This window comes from Parus major, chromosome 17 (genome assembly GCF_001522545.3).
Source record: "Parus major isolate Abel chromosome 17, Parus_major1.1, whole genome shotgun sequence".
NCBI classification, from domain to species: Eukaryota; Metazoa; Chordata; class Aves; order Passeriformes; family Paridae; genus Parus; species Parus major.
Window position 1 is genome coordinate 503,025 of NC_031785.1, and position 8,682 is coordinate 511,706.

The following is an 8,682-nucleotide window of genomic DNA, read 5'->3' on the forward strand; positions in this document are numbered from 1 at the left end:
GAGATGACTCCCCAGCCACTTCTGCAGAGCCTTCCAGAGGCTGAGCCCACAGGCAGGAATACAACTCCCATGCCTGGTTCAGCCCTGGAAATGTCACCAGTGTGTCCCAGAGCCTGGTGGCACCATCCTGGGAGAGGATACATACACAGGTGTTCTGCGAGCTGTGTTGCAACTGTGTGTTAAAGTGGGCAAAATGATGGAAATAAAGAAAAGGAGGTTTGGTGACATGGAGAAGGTCTGGGGATGCCTGCAGCTTCATTAGGAACAGGGGTCCCAGCCATGCTCTTCTGCATCTCATCATCTCTATACAGTGCAGTCCTTTTACAGAAAGGGTTAAATATGTCATGAGTCACAACTGCTGCAAAATAGCAATTCACTCCTTGGGTTGGGAAAAAAAAGGTGGTTGAGGTGAGCCTTATTTATTCTGATGAGTCCTGGTGTTTTTCTGAGTCCAGAGGCAGGGCATATTTGCATACAGATTTGCATGCATTACATGAGCACAGCCATCCCAGCTGGGCACTAGGAGCAGTTTGCCAGCCCTCACTGGACTGGTCCGAGACCAGCTCAAGAGCCAGTATATCACCCTGGAGAGGTGATCCCACCCAAATGTGGCTGCAGGGCACCCCAAGCAGAGGGACCTTTTCCACGAGTCTCCCTTTTCCTGCAGAGCCTGTCCTAGCCCAGGCTGGGGGCACACAGCAGCCCCCACAGGGTGGGATGGGGGTGGGATGGGCCAGGCATGTGCCAGAAGTGTTTTGGATTTGGCACGATGGAGCACCACCAACTTCCCTCCCTCCTTCACTCCCTCCCTCCTTCACTCCCTCCCTCCCTCCACCCTCCCTCAATCTGTTCCTCAGCTTCTCAGCTTCCCGCACTGGTCCCTGATGTTCTGTCACAGGCTCCCGGTGGGAGCTGGAAGCAGAAAATGGTCCTGCCACTCGCGTCGGCTCAGCCTGCTCATGTTCCAGCTGGTAAGTCATAAAGAAATGGTAAAACACAACCCCCTCAGGGCTGCTGGGAGCTGGATCGAGTTTTTCCATCTCTCCCCAGAGACGGCTCTTTATTCTCACACTGACAAAACGAACGGCCTCGCCGGGTCTGACAGTGACAAAGCGGCCGGCGGCGCCAGCCCCACCAGGACGGTGTCACACGTGATGGGCCAGACCCCCGTCCTGGCCTGGGGACAGCTCTCAACCTCCCGTGCTGATGCAGGCCCAGGCTTCCCACAGCCTGAGATCATGTTTGCAGATAAATATTTAATTTTTAACAATGAAATCTTAATTACTGCACTGGTTTGCACAGTGATACTGTAACGCAGCCTCCTCACACTCGCAGGTGCAGGCAGTCTTTGCACCCGCCTGGCCCCACTGCACAGGGGGCTCCCCTCACAGGCAGCCCCCCAGGCTCGCTGCGTTTTTTGGGGTCTGCACTGTGGCGATCCAAGAAGAGCCAGCCACACACCTGCTGCTGCTGCCAGGTGAGGCAGTGGCAAGAGGTGGCTGCGCGACACCTCTCGAGGCTTCTGCCCTGGCCTGGCGGGACCCTGCTGGTGCCACTTGGTGAGGTTAGGCTGGGCAAGTGGATGCCTGCACACGTGTTCCTCCATCATTTAATCTGGAGTGATGCATATAGAAATTTAGATCAGGCAGCTTGACATTCCTGACTGCTGAGGCTGTGAATCGATGGCCTCTCTACTCCCTGCCGGGGAGATCGATTCCCCAAGCACAATGGATTGGTTTCATCACTTTGGTTTCACCTTGTCAAAGTCATGTCTGATTTACTTTAGTCTGGAGGGCAGCTTTTAAGTATTTCATTGCATTTTGTAATCTGGCTGTGTGCCTTTGCTAACCACACTGCCCTCTGTGAGGCTGGGGTGCGCCTGGCACCAGGCTGGACAGCACTTCCCACGACAAACAACCAGCTTGGTCTGGGCAGGGCCAGCTCAGAGCACCCCTGTGTTAGCAGTGAAACACTGCCAGGACTCAGAAGCAGCTGGGAAACGTCCCTGGGATTGTTGTGTTCTGGAAGAGTCCTGGGGATGTCCTGACTGGGAGGAGGCTCAGTCCAGTGGCAGCATTCAGGCTTGTTGAGAAAACAAAGTTTTGCAGTTTTGCATCCTTCACCAGAAAACATGAAAACAGCTACATGGCTGTAGCTCTCTCAGGAGTGATGCAGCCAGTCCTGCAAACTTCCTGGGGTCTGGTTGTTAGCAAAATCATTTTCTTGGTGCTCGGTTTGGCCCAAGTTCTGCTTTGTCCAATTACACTCCTGAGTGAGTTTCCTGAATGCAAGTATTGATCACTCTTCAGACAGGTTTTCTGTCTGGTCTCTACATTACCTCTGCTCTTCTTCAGGCAATCAATTATATTTTTATAGCCATGGGTATTATTAATCAATATACAGTAGCAATCTAATTGATTTGTCCAAGGCTTTCCATCTGCAGCCATTGGTGATCAGGAGGGTCAGGGCTGTGTGTGCAGGTGGGAAGCAGGCATGAGGTCCCCACGAGGCGAGGGGCAGCTCCAGGCCCCTTCCAAACACCTCCATCACACTCTTCCTGTGGTGCCTGCGGTGTCATACTCTGACCCCCTGCCCACTGCTCTTTACTCTTTATTATTTGTCTCTCGTGGATGCATCTGGAGGCCACAGGAAGGGGCAGGGAATATTTGTACAGAGAATTAGCGGTAATTTTTCAGGGGAGAAATACATATCTCCTGCTTTTTGCAGAGCTCGGTGGGGTAGGTGGGCTGGGAGCTGAGCTGCCCACTCCTCTCTCCACCTGCTCCATCTGTCCCTGCTTCGACGGATGCCCTGAAGTTTTGGTATTCTCATGGGCAACAGTAAATGTTTGTGATTGGAAAGGCCCCTAGGGATGCTCCAGCACTCCCATGGCGTTCTGTGCGTGCAGAGCAGGGAGCCCAGCCCAGCCCCACTGCAGCCTACACTAGCCAAGCAAGGCACGGGCGGCTGGCAGCACCCAGCTGGGCCAGCACCAGGCTGGAGCCAAGTGGGCACACAAGGGTTAATTTGGGAAGATCTGTGTTGATAATAAAGCCGCTTTTTTCCTGGCGATGATAAGATCGGAGCAGGGTTGCTATGGCAACAGTGGCTCTAGAAACGCCCCCTCCCCGACCGCCGCTGGCTGCTCCCGAGCCACGGTGTGCCCACCCAGCACCCACCGCCTGCCCACAGAGCCTCCCCCGCCTCCCCCGGCACCCGCACCCACTGCGCGACCCCGGCCCATCCACAGCCCTGCCCCGGCCCCGCCGCCTCCCAGGGCTGCCAAGGGCTCCGGCCAGCCGCCATGGGACGGGACAGGTCCCTCACTGCAGCCCCTTCCCACCTGTCCCCGCTGGCCACAGCAGCCCTCTCCTCTCCTCTCCTCTCCTCTCCCCCTCCTCCGAGTCCCGCTTCGCCGTGTCCCCGTCTGCGGCCACCGCTGCCGGGTGCCCAAGGGCTGGTGGCCCCTGGCTGCCGGGGGCTGGCCAGAAGCACCAGTGCGGCACAAGGCTCAGCTCTTCAGCCGGGTGCTGCCGGGGGTCCCCCCAAACAGAACCTGGCCGTGCCGGGTGCTGCCGGGGGTCAGTGCCCCACTGTCACCCCGGCTCCGGCACCTGTGGGTGCTGACACCACACTTGACACGATGCTCACTAAATCACACACCTTCCTTCCTCCTCTCTCTTCCTCCCTCACCCATTAATGAAATGAAATAAATTTTCCATTTTTGAACATGAAGTTTTAAAAAAGAGCTGCAATCCTGCGCACATGCAATTCCCAGCGGGAGGGGAGAGCGGAAGCGAGGCCCTTGTGCTAAATACAGAACAAAGCCTTCTGTCTGAAAATACCTACGAGGAGCTAACAAATGCTAATGACAAAATAATGTATGGGGGGGTTTAACGCTGGATGCTTTTTATCAGCAAATTAGCACAGTTATTATGCTGCAAATGCATTTAACAATTATTTGTTTCAATAACTGTAGAACTGGTATTTTAAAAAATATACACCATATTTAGAACACTTCATCCATGAAGGACCATTATTGTTTTTTCCTCCCCAGAGAGTTATAAAGGTCTCTCTTACAAGTGAAAGAAATACAATCATCACCCTTCACAGCTCAGTTACTCTCTTTTATTTTATTCAGAGCCATTTAAAGTTTGTGTTTTTAAAGGAAAAAGAGCAAGTGTCTTTAAAGGGTCAGGGCTGGAGAGGGCTCAGGGACCCAGTGCGGGCTGGGATTTGGCTGGGATTGCAGGTGTGGTGGATGGGTGAGCCCACAGCACGGCATGGCAGGATGCTGCCACAGAGCAGAGGGCAGAGGATGTGTCAGTGCCTTGGGCACCCCGCGGGCACTCTGCTCCCACCACTGCTCACCTGGCACTGCCCATCTGCCTGGGCAGCCCCAGCCTGGGCTCTGCAAGGTGCTGGCAGCCCTGCTGGAGCTGGGTCTGCAGGCACAGGAGCAAGGTGGGCACAGGCAGCAGGTGGGCACAGGGCAGCCCACAGGCCTGCTCTGCTCAGCAGCCACTTGTTTACAGCCCAGCTCCTCAGTCACAAACCATTAAGGAAGGGAAACAGCTACATTGACTGTCACCAGAAGTGGATTCATGTGTAAATCAACTGCTTTTAAAATTTCACTGAGCATGAAAGTTCACCTTTAAAATCGACATAAACCACAGCTGTTCCCAGGGCATCCAAGGCACAGTCCTGGGGAGAGGATGCAAATACCTGTGTAACATAAACACAGGGCTGTCACAAAGTTGAGGATGCATCCGTGCCTTCAAACCTTTTCATGCAGCAGGCGGTCAAAAGTGGCAGCCAGCAGCAGGCAGTGGTGCCCTCAGAGCTGTGGCCAGCGGGGTCAGGGGCACCGAGGGCCCTGGGACAGCAGCACCATGCTCTGGAAGAAGCCAGAAGATACTGCACAAGTTGGTTTTCTGGGCTACATAGGAACAGGATCTTGTTTTGGACAGACTGCAGCCCAGCCAGGTGTGAGCTGTTCTGTTCAGCAAGGTCATTCCAGGAATTCCCAGGAAGTGCCTGTGCAGCACTTCTTCAGCCCTCTGGAGAGTTCTGGCTGCTTGCTGGGGAGCCTCAGCTCACCCAGTGAGCACTGCTGGCTGATAAAATCAAACAATAACTTCCAGGACAGTCTACTCACACCATAAACAGCTGAAAGAAAATCCATCTCTTCTCCATGCAAAACCACTGATGAGTTCATGAACTGTGCTGGGCAATAAATCACTTGCGCTTATGCAGGAGAGCCGAGGTTTTTGGGTTCCTAATAGGCACTCTGACAACGTGATTGCTCCATATTTCTTTGTAGCTGTCACCTTTGCAGGCCTGTCAATGCTCCTAATCTTTTTTCATTGCAATGTCAAGTTTTGGTAAGTGAAGAGGTGGAAGCTGGGATGGGATGTGAACAATACTGGGACCAGCTTCCTGAGCCACTCCTGGAGCCCTGTCCCTCCTGACAGGAGCCCACCCCTGGCTGCTGCCCTGCTGAGGGGGCTTGGGCTTGCTGCAGCACCTCATGCACAGGGGCTGGCACCAGCACCTCGGGACAGCCACCGGCTCCCAGCTCCCTCCCTGTCATCCTGTCATCCTTCCCCTCTCCCTACCCTTTCTCTCAGCACCATCCTCTGCCTTTTCCTCCCACCAGACCCGCTGATGCAGAGTTCTCTTCCCATGGGAACACAGCCAGTGCTGAGCCACCAACGCAGACCAGAAAACTTACTTTTAATATTCAGCATCTGGGTAGACAATAAAAACTGGGACAAATAATCTAGTTGAGGCAATTACCTTAGCATAAATGTATATATTATTTATAAATGGCTCTGAATATATAAATAATATTGATACAATTTGCATGAGTAAAAAGAGACATAATTACCAAATGATGCCTTAGAGAAGTATATCCTGCTGGTTGCTTGCTGCCCTGATTCTCCTCCAGTGGAACCTGCCCCAATCCTCTTGTCCTGCTAAAAATATGACATACACATTTAACTGAGCTAAAAAAATAGAGCCTAGAACAAGGAAACCAGTTTAGAAAAGTCAGCGCTACCCAAGCAGCTTTATCTGGGTTTTGAGTGGGATTTTAGGATTCAGTGTTTCCTGGGGATGTAATTCAGGACAGGTTTCAGAGATCTGCAGAGACACAAGTGCATTATGCATCCCTCAGGAATGCCAGGATGTCCCTGCCCCACTGCCTGCACTCACCACTGTCCCTGGGTGCCACAGCCCCAACCTGTTCTTCTCCTCCTCATGAAACCGCCAGGAAACTCCATGGGCTTTTACTGAAACCACAAGTGGCTTTTGTAAAGCTCAATTCAGCAGCAAAGCGAACACATAAACACAGTAGAGCATAAGCAGGAGCAGCGAGCTGAGCACTTGGTGCCTGAGCCATGGAGAATGAAGTTGTCTGAGCCTGGCGCGTCCCACATGCGCCTCTTTAATAAAACTGGCGGAGATTTGTTGATAAGCCTGAAGCAAAGTCAATGTAAAGTGTCAATCCTGCCTGTTCACAGGAGCCTTTGGGGGTCAAGCTGCTTCCTCGCTATGATCGTCGTATCACAGATGTGTCAGCCGTGGGTTAACTGTCTTCTCATGGATCCTGCTCAGATCAGACACGAGATGCAGATAAGCCCAGGCAGAAGGGCTGGGGCCAAGCTGTGCCGTGCCAGTTCTGGCTCACACGGCCCCTGGGGCCCTGGCAGGCTGTCCTGCAGCCGTGCTGGCCAGGGTGCCACTGACACCGGAGTGGGGCAGCCACAGGCTCTGGGTCCCACTGCGCTTGCCAGGCTGTGGGATGAGCATCTAATGGCTGCACAGTCTGCATGAAGAGAAGCTGAGAGAGAAGAAATCAAAAGAAGTGGGGTTTAATTAAGTATCAACCAAGATTTATGCAACTTTCTCTCTCCATCATAAATATTAATAAGGAGCAAGTGGTGACTCTGTGTGGCAGGCACTGTTGAGCCATGAAGGGATGTTAATTCCCGGCTCTTTGAGATGGACTAAGCGTGACACAGAACCTCTTTGATTTGGAATATTCCTTGGGTTTAAAAGTTAAAGAACATGAAGGGGGATTTAGTGGGTAGTAAACCATTAGTGAGGCTGGGATTTAAACTCCAGTACGCATGTCGCGTATTTCACGATCGCCAAACTGATGAATGGCAGCTTTGCCAGAGGAGCTCCTTTGACAACACTGGGTGCCCCTGGCATGATGGCAAAGGCTGGACTGGCAGTGCTGGGATTTGGGCCACTGGAGCATGAGTGATGTGGGGGGCTGCAGAAGGGGCCCCAGGGATGGGGAGCAGGAGCAGGGACATCCAGGGCACCCCAGTCTCACACAGCCCACAGGCAGTTATTAAAGGTGACACAGTCGGCCTGAGGAAGGACTTGCAGAGCCCACTAAATCTCCAGCCATCCCTTAAATAAAACTTTATGCTGGCTAATAAATTTTAATGGCACTTGTCAGTCTTTGGTAACTGCAATCATTTAGCAGAGGAGGAGGAGTCCCAGTGCTGGGGCTTGGCTGTGCTATACGTGGTACCCACCTCTGTGCTGCTGCTTGCCATGTCCACACAGAAACAAGCAAATCCTGCAGCTCCCTCCCTCCCTCCCAGCGGCAAAGCATCCCTTCCTGGTGTGCACTGAGGAACAGGCATCTTCTAGGGCTGGAAAATAACTGCCTAAGGAGAGAAGCAAAGGGCTCTGCAAGTGTGTTGTACAGAAAATAAAAGCTTTTGCCTTTGGAACAATGCAATGTCATGTTTGGGATTTGAGGGGAAATTATCAAAAAGTTTTCAATTTCCAAAAATTGTTTTTGAACACAACAGGTTTCTTGGATTTCATGGGAAAAAAAAAAAAAAAAAAAAAAAAGTCGTCTGGGAACTGTGTTTTTCATCACTAATTCAAAACACTTTTCAAACTTTACTCTGGACCCTGAGCCAGGATTAACAGCAGAGTTTATCCAGCTGCAGCGTGTTTCAGCAGCCTCCTGTGGATGTCAGAGCCTGCTGAGCCCGGCTGCAGGGACAGCATCACTGCAGGGCCCCGTGCCCTGTGCCAGCCCTGCCGAGAGATGGCTCTGTGCATTGTACAGGCAGAACTGAGCGCATGTGGGGCCCGGCACAGACAGGACAGAGCAGCTGCCTCCGAAGGTGAAATGTGGGAACACACACTGGATTTAACTTGAGGACAGGGGAACATCGTGCAAGGAGCAGATCCTGTGGAAAGGATTTCCAGCGTTTCCGTCCTCCCCTCCCTCGCCCGCTGCCGTGCAGCACGGCTGCACACTGAGATTCCATGTAATTTTGTTTTAGTGCAGAATTTAATGTTAAGTTTAAATATGTAATTATCTTTAATTGAAATTACATCCATGCTTTTCATTAACAAGATGCACAGAGTGAGCAGCGTAAGGCAGCGCCGTGCGGGAGCGGGGCTGGAGCGGGGCTGGCCCGGCCGATCCCGCTCCGAGCATCCGAGGCGGGGGAACCGGGCCCGGGGGTACCCCTGCCTGCGCCCCCCGCCCGGGCTCTGCCCCCCCGGCCCTTCCCTCGGTGCTGGTCACAGGCTCTCCCGGCCCCGGGGCTCCCGTGCCCGGCCCGGAGCCGAGCGGAGCCGCCGCGCCGGTCACCAGGGGGAAGCATCGGCCCGTGGGCCCCGAAGCCGCTGCACGGAACC

General features: G+C 53.2%; 1 long non-coding RNA gene across 3 annotated transcripts in view; it reads right to left on the reverse strand.

The window, feature by feature from the left end:
- Positions 1 to 4,469: 4,469 nt before the first annotated feature.
- The window catches only part of LOC107212219, an 18,153-nt gene continuing 13,940 nt past the window's right edge, over positions 4,470 to 8,682 (reverse strand). For all 3 annotated transcript variants that reach the window (XR_001524406.2, XR_002002323.2, XR_002002324.2), the window contains exons 4-5: positions 7,554 to 7,688; positions 4,470 to 6,844 (exon numbers count right to left, since the gene is read on the reverse strand). This is a non-coding gene — a long non-coding RNA (uncharacterized LOC107212219). The remainder of the gene's footprint in view (positions 6,845 to 7,553; positions 7,689 to 8,682) is intronic.